Source organism: Corvus kubaryi, unplaced genomic scaffold (genome assembly GCF_017639235.1).
Source record: "Corvus kubaryi isolate FWS band 111438036 unplaced genomic scaffold, C.kubaryi_AGA036_p1.0 74, whole genome shotgun sequence".
Classification (NCBI taxonomy): domain Eukaryota; kingdom Metazoa; phylum Chordata; class Aves; order Passeriformes; family Corvidae; genus Corvus; species Corvus kubaryi.
The window spans coordinates 101,568-115,031 of NW_024582061.1; the positions used below are offsets into that span (position 1 = coordinate 101,568).

General features: G+C 44.4%; 1 protein-coding gene across 3 annotated transcripts in view; it reads left to right on the plus strand.

The window, feature by feature from the left end:
* The first annotated feature begins 308 nt into the window (after nucleotides 1–308).
* Nucleotides 309–13,464, plus strand: part of PRR5 (proline rich 5) — a 99,142-nt gene continuing 85,986 nt past the window's right edge. For 2 of the 3 annotated variants that reach the window (XM_042050653.1, XM_042050657.1), the window contains exon 1: nucleotides 309–477. The gene's annotated coding sequence lies outside the window, so the exon portion shown is untranslated. The remainder of the gene's footprint in view (nucleotides 478–13,464) is intronic. The other variant, XM_042050654.1, reaches the window with a different exon arrangement.

Consider the following 13,464-nt stretch of genomic DNA (forward strand, 5'->3'; position numbering starts at 1 on the left):
ACCTTTCTCGTAGGCACGAAGTGTCGGTGTCGCTGCCTGGCCGCTACTCCCTTTTTTCTCTGTGGCTGGAGCAGGGAAGGGGCCCATTGGCCGGGCTTGTTCCGCAGGACAACCCGGGGGCTGCACGACAAGCCCAACGGTGCCTGGCCGGCCGAAGCACAGGACCCGCCGTGACCCCCCGGAGTGGGGGGTGGTGTTCCAGACGGCCCTGCCGGGCTGAGGTTGGGTGGGTCTGGTGGTTCTGAGGTCCTGGTTTATAGCCGGGTTTCTCCCTGCCGCCCCTCCCGGCGGCGCGGGGCCGTCTCCCAGCCCTCCTGTCCCCGCCCCGCCGGCGTGGCTGCCGCGGCCGCGCATTGTACGCCAGCCGCTGCCCCAGGCGGAGCTCGGGGAGTGGCTGCGGCAGCTCAGCACCCCTGACCCTCTGGGGCTGGGCCTCGTCTCTGGCTCTTCTCTCGGGTGCACCGTCTGAGGCTGACGGTGAGTGGGGGTCGTGCGGTCCGGGGTAACGGGGTGATGCCGCCGCCGAGTCTTATCAGCCCGGGGCTCTCCCCAGAGAGCTGGGCGAAGGGAGAGTAGGTCTGTGCCCGGCCCCTACTGCGGCGGACGTGGGGTGCGGTGCCGGGGGCTCGGGGAGCGGCTCCGAGCACCCCCCGGGCCGGGCGGCGGCGGAAGGTCGGGGGCTCTTGTAGAGAGCAGTAGGCTCGGGAGGCTCCTGGCTTTGTTTATGGCTATGAGCTGCAGTGAGACATAGCCCTGGTAGTCGTTCGGATGGTCCCTGGGACTGTTGGAGCTCGGGCTCGCAGATTTTACTCCCTGCGTGAATATTCAGTGTTTGTGCAGACACTGCTCTCCTTCTCTTCCAGTTTGGAATAGGGATCTCAGGTAACTGGAGTTGGCTGTAAATGTGATTCCTGTGGGCTGACTGCTGTAAGCTTTATTCACGCAAGTAAGACCTCCATGCATGGGTAAAATACTTTTTGCAGAATGATTTTGCATGTTTCCACCCTCAAGTACACAGTCTCCGATGGCTCCTGCAGGAGATGAGCTTGTCCCTTTCTGTGTGTGTGTGTGTGTGCGGTTGCTGTTAGTTTTGGCAGCTCGTAAGTGATCATTGGTAAAGGTCGGGTGTCTTCATGTTCTTCAGGAATGCATTAGGCTGGATGTGTGCCTGTGTTTTGATACTGCAGAAGCAACAAGAGAGAGCAGCCTTAAAAAAAGGTTAAAGGAAATTGTTTATATTTCGTAAAGCTTATCATTTCCAGCTAGCATACTTGTAAGCAAGTCACGGTAAATTGCAGGAAACAATCAGGTTTTGTGTTTACTAGCATGTTGATGAATAATAGAAAGGATAGGTCTAAAGCTGAATTTTGATGCTTCATTCAAAAAAAATTCTTGTAATTTCTTCCATCTCTTGCACCTGTTAGCTTTTAGGAAAAGACAACTATTACGTGATTATTAGGTAGCTTTCTTACAACTTTATTTAAAGGAATAGTTTACTATTGGCCAGCTATAGAATAATGGACCCACTTGTCATCTAGTACATAGTTTAATGTAGAGCTGTGGTACTGCCTGGCAAAACTGTTCTTTGCCTGTAACTTCTCCCATAGCCAAAGCAGAACTAAAACTTCATTCTGGGAGTCAGGTGAATACAGTGTGTAAATCTAGTTTTTCTGTGGTAGACTACTGATAAGTGGCTTACTATGAAACATGTATTGACAGGGATTTCATATCGGTAATGTACATTGTTGATTGAGTGACTAAATGCTTCATTTCTCTGTTTCTTATTAATAATCTAATTAGGGGAAATCTCTAGAAGGAATATGGAATTAAGACACAGTCCCAGTGGAACTCAGTAAAAATGACATTGCAGAAGAGACGGAGCGTAAGAGGAATTTCCAGAAGTACTTACTCATCACCCAAGACAGAGACAGATTTTGAACACTTCTAGCTTGTCTTTAGGCTCCAGAGTTAATTGCTAGATGTTCAGGTCTTTCTTTTCAGTATTGAAACTTTTATATCCAGAGTGCTTTGGGGAGCAGTGAGGGAGATGTGTCTGTGTAAGCCGAATCAATCTTCAATGCATAAGAAAATTACACTCTGAGCACTTAAAAAAATCTGATCCTTGGGTTGCAGTCATAACTCCTACTACTTCCATTCTGAAGGCACTTCCATTTAGTTTTTACAACAGATAGAATTACAGTTGTAAAATCTAGCAACGATAAGGCATGCCAGTAAAATACTTTGGTTTTTTTGTAGTGTAGAAACCATCGGGGTTGATGAAAAGCTCTGTAAATACAGTAATAAACTGTATGTGGCACTTAATCTCTGAAGAAAATAATAGGTAACAGTTAAAAATAGTATTTTCTCTTTCAACAGTAGAGTTAAATATGGATATTAACTGCAGCATGGTAGAGTGGTCCAGAGCTGGAGACTCAGATCATTCATGCTTGCTGACCTGTCCTACTTCTTTGTTTTCCTTTAAAGTATCACTTTTGTGTGTGTGTTTGATAATAAATCCCAAATGCAAATCAAAAAGCTGTTCTTTAAAGCAAAAATTGGAGCTTGTTTTGCTGCACCATAAAGGCACTGTAATTTCTAGAATGTGTTCTGATCCCTTGTAGCTTAGCACAAACTACTGAGCTGTGTTGAGGTTGTGCCTCTGTTTACACAAGTGGCTGTTCTCACACGTGGGCAACAACATCTTTGCACTAGGGGAGAACTATTAGGTCTGGTTCTGATCATTTAACACTGTTTGAAGTGGTTCAATGTCACTGCTCAATAAATGCCTTCATAAAAAGGTCAGATAAAAATTTGCCTCTCTAATAGCCCTGTCACAGCCTCTGAAGGAACTGTTGAATTATGAGAGCTGGTGATTATCTGCCTACGTCTGTGGCCCGGGAATCATTGACACTGAGCACAAAGAAGAGAAAAAAGATGACAAATGCTTGTCCAGCAGCACATCCTCTTGGAGGTGTTTGCTTTCCCCTGGTTTCTTAGGATAAGACTGGTGAGTTTGAGGTGTGGCTAAAAGAGATCAATTAGCTAGTGCATATTTAGCCCTTGGAAGATGGAAAATAACGTATGGGGATGATTTGAATTAAGTGCTGTTATTCCCTGCCATTAAAGAAGTTTCGTGCCTTCTCTGTGTCTCAAGTTGGAGCTGTAGGCAATTTTAAAGCTTTATTTAAGCTGTGGTTTAGGTTTATTTAAATACAAGGGTGAGGGAAAGCCTTTCAATAGGAAAAAATAGTAGGTAAAAATTTTCTTGTTTAAGCCTTTTTTTTTCAGTAGCAGCAAATCTGTGTATATGGGAATGAGGAAAAGGGAGTTGAATGGAACTGAGCAAGGAGCTGTCATGTGAGGTAAAATTCTGGTATTGTTTTCTTATGCCATCCTGGAAATACATTTGCATTTAAAATTTCCAGGTGAACCAAGCTGTAGGACTACTGCAGAATGCTAAATGAAACCTGACAGCTAACTGAAAATGCCACACAGTGGTGCTCGGCATTCCTCTGCTCAGACAATTGAGTTGAAGATGGTTTCTTTTAATGATTATGGATCTGAAATGAAGACTGGTTCTGAAAAAAAATGGGATGTCAATTTTATTATGAGATATTTTCACTTGAAAGATGTTTACTTTCTGTCACGTTACCCCAGGATTGCTTGAAAACTCAAAGAAACTGTAAAGCCCAAATCCCTTTCTGTCCATCAGATGGCCACAATATACTCCTTTGTGTTGCTCAGGCTGAAATTCAATCTCCTTGGGGGGCTGATGAGTGGTTTGGGGCACAGTTGTGATCCCAAAGATACTGGGTTATCACCACAGATGTACCTTTATGTTGCTTGTTGGAGCAGGCAAAGTAGTAGTTCTTTCAGGGAATGTGGTAATGCATTTCCTGTACAGGAGTAAAACATGTTTCTGCTCAGGAGTAGTGTGATGTAGAAGCCAGGATGATGGCAACTGGGGAAAGAACATGAAAGGCACCGTGAAATGCATCAGAAGAGATTGGTAGGTTTTACCTTTTCATGTGTCAAACTTGGGTGCCTGCAGTTATTGGCAATAAACTGTACCTGTGCAGACAGACCAATGATGCAGAACAATCTGAGGAGACTGAGGGTTGGAAAGGGAGAAGAAAATGAGTGATAGGTTAATGTGTGTATTGGGTGTGAAAGTGCACCTGCAGTCACAGGGCAGGAACAAATCAAGGGCCCATGCTTGGCTGTGGCTGCTGCACTGCAGCAGTAGTAGGAGACAGCACAGTGGTCTGTGATATCCCAGTTATGAATGGAAGAATAACAGGCTTTACACATGCAGTGTGGATGCATTTGGCTCTCTGACATAAACGTAAGGTACTTGCCTTGGAAAGTTTCTGAGGAAAGAGAAAGAGCTGATCAGGAGAGCAAAGGGACTGATTTCTGAGGAATGATTAAAAATGCTTAATATAGATTATCTGAGGAGCAAAGACTTCATTGATTTAAGGTATGATTACTCAAGAGACATAATCTCTTAGTGTTTGCAAGAGGGTGTGATTAGACATAATGGGCTGCAAAAGAAAAGGTGACTTGAACATCAAGAAAAGCTGCTTGCAATGAAGCTAAATAATCTTCCATGAAAAGTGGCGGTAGCATTGTTGTTTGGTGTTGTGTAATGCTCACATAGAGCTGGGGAAAATGTTCTCCAGGGCTGGTGACTCGGAGTCACATCCTCCCTGTCTGAGCTGTCTTTGGGGTTAAGGGGGAAGATATTGGAAACACGGCTCTTCAGTCTGCCAGGTCAGCTCCTCTGCTGGGAGTCAGATGCTAAGCCCTGCTGTGTAGTCTGCTGGAAGGGCAGTCATTCTGTGGTGGCTTGGATTTGTATGGATGAATTAATAGGTTTCATTCTATCTTTAGCCTCTGATCCAGGAAATACATAAACATTTGCTGGCAGCTGACATGTCTGCTGTTATTCTGTAAAACAAACACTAGAGCATCTTGAGTGCTGTTCTGATCATGCGGTGAGGGAATATGGAAGGAGGAAAGTGATGAAAGGTGCTCCAGTGCTGAGCACAGCAGGCTGGGCTAGAAATCTTACTGGGTTTGCATTGACTTTGTTCATTTGTGTTCTTGGACCCATGCTGAATTCTCCTCTTAAATAAAAGCTGAAAACCAACAGGCTTGGGGTGTTTTCCTGTTTTAAGTTTCAGCCCTTACTGGCAAAAAAACCTAATGGATAGTTGTCGGGGTCTCCTCCCCCCCGCCATGTAGCCCTGGGAGAGGGGCCCTGAGGGGACAGACACGGGGTTTCCCTGCCCCTGGTCAGCTTTGTTCCCCATTGGTTGGTTTGTGTTTCCCTGCGCGGGCAAGGACCCTCGGGCCTGGGACAGTGAGGGTTCCTCGGCAGAGCTCCGGCCATGTGGCTGGAGAAATAAACATCTCTGAAACATCTACCAAGAATCCATCCATAAATATATTTCTTTTCCACGGGACTCCTGGTTTGATATATGTGTGTTACAGTAATCCCCGCTGTAACAACTGGTGGAGAATTGTGAGCAGAATGATCCCCGATCCCTAAGCGACTGATGTGTGTGAGTAAACCCTAGAAACTTTGGATTCCTCCTCTTGGTTTTGTTTTGCTATTCCATATCTGAACTATGGAGGAACCGTGGGAAGACTCTTGGCTCTCAGAGCCGCATATGGACATCTATCTTAAACTTAAAATGATTCTTGAACAACGATTTGTAAATTTTAGCTTGATTCAAGCTCAAAAAGAACTGAAACACTTCCTGGCATGGTCATTTAAGAACTTTTTCTATGTTTCTTGGGACTTAATTCTTACCAAAGACTTTTGGAACACCGTTTGGACACAGTTAAATTTTGAGTCAAAAAATATGCCGATGGAAGAATATTTTCGTGAATATTATTTAATTACTGAGACTGTTGAGCAATGTCAGCTGTGTCCTGGCAAAGGGAAGCCTGGCTCAGAGACTGTGTGGCCTCGGCCACGTGCACCGAGCGCTCTGCGAGCAGCAGCGAGGCAGTTCCTGCGCATGGGAGGAGCCACGTGAACCGCAGTGTCGGTGGCAGAGCCAGGCGTGGCAGGAGCGGCCCGACCCGGCAGTGCCCGCCCGGCCCCGCGCAGCACGTGGTGGAGCAAGTCCCGTGAATGCCCGACCAAGAGGGGTGGCACGCGGGCGGCAGCTGGCGGCGGTTGCGGTGAAGCGGAGCTGCGCCCAGCTGAAACGTGTGCTGGAGCAGGGTCCGGGGGAGTCATTGCTCGGGGGCCTGGCCGAGATGTGGCTGCAGTGCCTGGCATCAGCAGCGAAGCTGCGACCAGAGGAGGCGACACACGGAGAACTGAGCGGCGCAGCCCGGCCCGGCCTGCATGGCCCCAAATGCGACCCCGGGAAGAGCGCGCAGGCACAAGCAGCCCCGACAATTCCAACACGGGAGTGACCGAAAGAGAGAGCAAAGACCCAGTGAGACAGAAAACAGCAGCCACTCGAAAAAAGGAAAATACCATTGTAGCTAAGATTTTAGGAATAGTAAAATGGTATAATGTTAAACAAAATTATGGTTTTATAATGAGATGTGACAACCAGCAAGACATATTCGTGCATAGAACTGCTATTAAAAAGAATAACCCTGAAAAATGCATCCCAAGCTTGGGAGATGGAAAGGTGGTGGGATTCAAAATTTTACAAGGTAGAAAAGGGTTACAAGCATCGCAGGTCACTGGGCCTGATGGTGTTATATATAAGGCAGTATATATGCAAAAAATCGTAGTCACGTTAGACAATATCTCCATTATAAGCCCCCCCTACAGTCTCCTTTTCCTAATCCCACCTTTCCCTTTTACCCTGTGTCCTATTACCCCTAGTGTATTCCCAATCTCTTTTTTCATCCATGGTTTCCTCACAAAACCATACCTTTGGCAATTGTTTCCCCCAAAATCCCTTTCCAATGCCGAGTGGGGGATGAAAAGGAGGAGGGAAGAAATTAAACCCTCTCCTGCCTCAGTTTCCCCACAAAACATGCTCAGAGAGTTCTGTCTCCCTTCTGTCAGCCTTAAGATGTTCCACAGAATCTGTTTGGACATTCAAAGACTCAGGAGAGTGGCTTGTTTTGTTTTGAAACTGTCCTTGTTGTTTTCAATGTTAAGTTTTACATCTCTTTTTGTTAAAAATAAACGGGTGAAATGTCAGGGTCTCCTCCCCCCCGCCATGTAGCCCCTGGTCAGCCTCGTTCCCTATTGGTTGGTTTGTGTTTCCCTGCACGGGCAAGGACCCTTGGGCCCGGGACGGTGAGGGTTCCTCGGCAGAGCTCTGGCCATGCGGCTGGAGAAATAAACATCTCTGAAACATCTACCAAGAATCCGTCCATACATATTTCTTTTCCACAGGACTCCTGGTTTGATATAGGCGTGTTACAGTAATCCCCGCTGTAACAGATAGTCTTGGACAGCAGTTGCCTCTTTCTTTGCTAAGCCCAGTAATAGGCACAACTCTATTCTTGCAAAAATGTGAAGAGCCATTTCAGAGGGTTGTGCAGCTCTGGGTTTTATGATACTGTAGTATCATACTGTAGTGTAGTAGTGATACTGTTCTGTTTCTCTCTTCAGATAGGAGGTGGATCGGTTCATGAAAAGCCTGATCAGACCACTGAGAAGTACAATGTATGATAACTTATGTCTCCTGGGTGGTTTGATATTGTAACAGGCAATCTTTCCTCCACTAAATTTTTTGTATCCCACAATGAACATACTTTTCCTGCAGAACAGGTAGAGTTATAGGGGCTCCAAGGTGGTATGTTGTTGCTAGATAGGGATGAGTATGTTTATTCTGATTCATAGTGCCTGCTTTAAAAATTGGAGACAATTTGTCTGTCTTCAGCATGAATGGTTTATTGGAGGGCATGCAGGAAATATACAGACAAGCATTTACAACGCTGGTTTGAGAATGTGCTTCTTTTAATTAAGTGCAACTTGAGTCACAAAAGTTCCTCACCCAGTGACCTGGTGTAAGTCACTTCCTGCATCATCCATTTGTAGTGAAGATTTAGAAGAAAAGAAACTCTGAAATGTAATTGTTTTGGTTGCAAAAGAAATCAGAAAGGTGAGAGAAGTTAAGCAACTTCCAGAAAGTGCATTAACTCAGCTTGGATGTGCTCATCCAGCCCCTCTGAAAGCCAGTACTGCTGGTTTTCCTGTCATCACTATATTAACTTTTCCTTCTGTAAAATACTCTGCTAAGGCTTTCTTCAGGAAGAGCGGAGGGCCGCTTCTTTTCCTTTGTTTAACTACTATATCCCGATCTAGAGAAATATCAGAAAACTGATTGGATTTGGCGATTATCAGTGATTCCAACACTGTAAATAAATTTTGCTTCCAAATTTCCCTTTAAAAGGAATACCCATTGTTGTCTGCATCGGTATGACTTGGGTTTATAATATCAGTTAGTTTTTAAAACATGGGCCGTACGAACTTCAATGCAGAGTTGAAATGAACGGTCAGTCACTTGAACAGGTTTAACTGATTTATTAAACAAAACACAAACAACAACTGGAAGCGGGGACCCAGGATAGACCCAGGACCCCAATGACAAAGCAGAAAGGATCAGCACTCTCGAGGAGCTGGGTGCTCCCTGTATGCAAAGGTAATGGAAGGAGGATGTGGGGTGAAAGCCCACAAGAGTTCTTACAGTCTCTGGTTCAGCATGATTGGTTCATTTTTCAATCCGCTTTCCCATTGGTCCTTTCAGAGTCTTCTCATTGGCTCATTTTGGGAAGTGTTCTTGTCTAATTATTTCCTTCATTCTCCTTCCCATTGGTTCTTTGAGTCCACCAATCATGTCCCAGGATGTTAGGGTGATGTAAGACACTTCATAAGCTATTGCCATCTAGTGGTTACATGGGAGTGTTACACCCGTACACTTTGAATGCTGACATTAATTAACTCTTATAATTAACTGGTCAGAAAATCCAGCCCCAACATAACCAATTAACAATATAACATTTAACAACCGCGAATGCGTTTATAACTATTCCCCCCTCTAATCCTTTGACTGGGTTGTTTTAACCATCATCAACCATCGTACTCTTCATAATCCTATACAACTTTCTTAACCTTTGGTACTTTTTGTATGTTTCCTTGTCCGTATCAGGAGTCTCCTTCTGTTTGTCAGTTTTCAGCATAATTATCTTTTCTTCTGTTAATTTTTCCAGGGAACTTTGCACAATTCTCGTAATCAATTGAATTAAACAAGGTAAAACACAGGGGAGAAAAATGATGCCTGTTAATGCGTACAAACCAGAAAATAAAATCTTACTCCACCAATTCCCTCCAAATAAATTGTCCCACCAATTGGCCTTAAAAGGAGGGGTCCACCTCTGGGCAGGTACATGGGCTATTTTCTGGTGTTGTTAGTGATGTTTTTTATGGCCTTGCCATGATCATCAATTCCCACACAATATTGTGATGAGTTGAACTTCCTGCAAACACCCCCCTCCTCCGCGAGAAGATAATCAAGGGCCAGTCTGTTTTGATAAATTGCCGCGCTCAAGTGCCTCTGTTGAGAAGAAATCAAGTTAAAGGCGAGGGCTGTCTGATTTGTTATTATCTCCAGGACAGCTTGTAATCTAATAACTCTGTTTAACATATAAATTGGAGTTCTGTACCCCCATGAGACGTCCTGGGCCCAGGTGGCAGGGCCATAGGTCTCGATGATCCTCTCAGGGGGCCACTCATTGTCCTGCCATTTCTGGATTCCCCCAATCAAATTCCATTTCTTTTCATACCAATTCATCATATAGGGGCACCCCTAGTTCTCGACCCAAGTTCTGGGGAAGTAAAAAGAAAGAGGGGCGAATAATCCCCAGGGTACAATTCCCAGCCCATTCCCCAGGTAGAGTAACATAAGCTGTTTCCCCGCATAACCAAAATAAACCCTCGGGAGCATCCCAAAAATTTGGTCCCCTCTGTCCAATTTGTCGCCAAAACTTAGAGATTCCAGGGATACCTAAGAATGGGTTGGGATTTTGGGTGATACATTCTTCTTCTCCATCCCAACTCTTACCAACCCTGTTATCTCCTTTTCTTTGATTATGTCTAGTTCTGAGATCTTTCCTTTTATAACTTTGTCACCGGGATCTTGCTCGGCGCGTATCCATGCCGCCTTAATAGGGCATTCCCCTTCTAATTTTTGCTTAAAATTTCCTGTATTTTGTACTAGCCAGTAAGTTTTCCCATCTTCAGTGCAAGTTTGAACTTTACCGGGTTGATACACTTACTATTCAGATTAGCTTGAATTCTAGAGTCTCCCACATAACGGGGTAATAGTACCTATTGCAGGGGCCAGCCTGGTTCCCCTGGATACAGCATATCCACAGTATCCACCACAGTATCCACAGGGGTCTGGTACCATATACTCTCCCAGCTCTTACAGCTGCATAGGTATTACACATGGTAAAAGTAGAACCTGGCCCGGTCTTGCCCCCTGTGATGCCCCTTCCTCCAGTCTGCCGCGGCGACTCATCTTTCTAGTCCCTTGCGTATTGACCTCGGATGTTTCTTTTGGAGCCAGATTACTAAACAGATGAGGAATGTTCTACCTTTCCCAAGGTGTGGACTTTTAAACGTATCTGTAATAGGATAGAAAATATACCAAAGGTTAAGATTATTAATTAATAACAATTAAATATAATAACATTTAAACAATAACTCATAGATCTCAAACTTTATCTTAAATTGAGCCTGGGCCACTGTGAGGTAGATTAATTGTGATGATGAGATCTCTTTCTGAGGGTTATTTTTGTGTCAGCTCAGTCTACTACTGTCCATTCTGTTGGCTCCGGTACAGGTCCTTTGACTCTGGTGAAATGGGTCCACCCTTTTTCCTGAGTTCTTACTGCAGTCTCGGTGGTGAGGAGGACCTGGAAGGGGCCCTCCCATTTTGAGGTTAATGGGGTTTCCTTCCATACCCTGATCAACACCCAGTCTCTCAGTTGGAAAGGATGGATTTTAAAGTCTGTGGGTGTGCTCTGAGGGAGGTACCCCTTCTTTCTGAGGTCTTCCAAGATTTTGGCTATGGTTTGCATATAAGTTCTGATACCTCGCTCTCCTTCTTCATAGGATCCTGAGTGGTTCATGGTGGTTAAAAATGGTAGGCCAAACATAGTCTCGTAGGGTGACACTCCCATATCTGATCTTGGTTTTGTTCTGATTCTTAGCAAGGCTAAAGGGAGACATTTTATCCAGTTCAACTTGGTTTCAAGCACTAATTTAGAGAGTACTGATTTCAGGGTTTGGTTCATTTGTTCGACCTTACCTGAACTTTGTGGTCGCCATGGCGTGTGGAACCTCCACCTTATATCCAGTGCTTTCATTGTCTGTTGTAGTACCTTTGCTGTAAAGTGGGAGCCTCGATCTGAATCTATGGTGTTGACAATGCCATACTGGGTATGATCTGCTCCAACAGTGTTTTACTGACTACATTGCCTGTAGCACTGACAGTTGGAAATGCCTCCACCCACTGGGTCAAAGGGTCTATGATGACCAACAAATATTTAAATCTTTTTACTGGGGGAAGCTCTGTAAAATTAATTTGAATGTTTTGAAATGGTCTTCTCACCAATTCTCTCCCCCCTTGTGTAGTTTTCCTCATTCCCTTTTTATTTATTTTCTGGCAGATCATACAGTTTTTAGTTATTTAGGGCAATTTCGAAGGCCCCCACACACCCGTAGCTACTCAGGAAATGATTGCATATAGCCTGCATCTCCCAATGTGTAGACTGATGGAGGTTTTCCAGAATCCGTTTTGTCAGTACCTTATTTAAGACCTGTTTCCCATCCAGTAGTATCTATTGGCCTTTTTCATTTTCTTTCCCCCACCATTTTTTGAGTTCCTCCTGTTCTTTTTCATTGAAGATCGGGATATCTTCCTGTTTCTCATCCTTGCCTCCTCCTTTTCCAAATCTACTTGCTTTGCTTGTCTGTCGGCCAGATTATTACCTTCTATTTCAACTAAGATCCCTTTTTGATGTCCTTTTATATGCACTACTGCGATACCTTCTGCTCTCATCAGTGCCTCCAGAACTTCTCTTACCAACTTCTCATGCGCTCAGGTTTTTCCCTTTGAATTTAGGTAGCCTCTTTCACTCCAAATCTTACCAAATGTATATACTATGCCATATGCATACCTTGAATCTGTATACATGGTCCCCTTTTTTCCTTCTAGTAACTCAAGTCCTCTTTTCAATGCATAGCCCTCGCAGCACTGGGCAGACCATTTTGCGGGTAGTTTTCCTTTTCCAGGACCTGCATATGTTTGCCATCCACTACGGCATAGCCTGAAGCTTATTTTCCAGCTATTACCCTGGAGGAGCCATCCACAAAAATTCTCTCTCCATCAGGCAAAGGTTGCTCCTGGAGGTCTTCTCTCACCTTTGTCTGTAAATCAATTATTTCTAGACAATGATGCTCTAGATCTGCTGCCGGTTCACCATATAAAAATTGGGCAGGGTTCTGGATCTTTGCAGTATTTAGTTCAAGGTTCTCAGTTCCCATCAAGACCAGTTCATATTTTAATATTCGGCTGTCAGAGAGCCACTGGCCGGCTTTTTGGCTTAATATTGTTTTCATGTCATGCGGGGTGTGTACTCTTATTTTTGCCCCAAAAGTCAACTTAAAGCCTTCTTCTATTAGTGCCACTGCGGCAGCTACAGGCTGCAGACAAGTTGGCCAGCCTCTGACCACCGGGTCTAGTAGTTTTGATAGGTATGCTATGGGCTTCCTGATCCCACCCCAATCCTGGGTGAGAACCCTGCAAGCCACTCCCTCTTCAACATCGGTGAACATATCAAAAAGTTTCTCCAAATTTGGTAAACTTAAAACCGGGGCTCTAATTAATTCATCTTTCATATTTGTTAGCTGTTTTTATATTCATCACTCCAATTAAAAGGCTCTGATTCCCCTAACTTATTGTAGAAGAATTTAACCAATTCAGTGTATTCCCGTATCCACAATCTACAATATCCAGTTAATCCCAATAATTTTCTTATATCCCTTTTTTGTTTTGGTGCTGGCGAGGATATTATTCCCTGAATGCGGTCCGGGCTTAATCTTTTATATCCACTCCCAATTATGTGTCCTAGATGGGTAACCTCTTTCTCTACAAATTGTAATTATCCTTCGACACTCTCCAAAATGTTCAACAATCCAATAGTCATTCTCCTAACTGGTTCTTCCCTCTCTCCAGATATTAACAAATCATCTATATACTGTAGGATCTGCACATTGTCTGATGGTTGAAATTGTTGTAATAGCTTTTCTATGGCCTGTCCAAATAGATTTGGGGATTCAGTGAACCCTCGCAGCAGACGGGTGTACCAAAGCTGTTGTTTTCTCCCTGAATCTGAATCTTCCCATTCGAAGACAAACCAATTTTGGCTGTCCTCTGCCAATGGACAGGCCCAAAAAGTGTCTTTTAA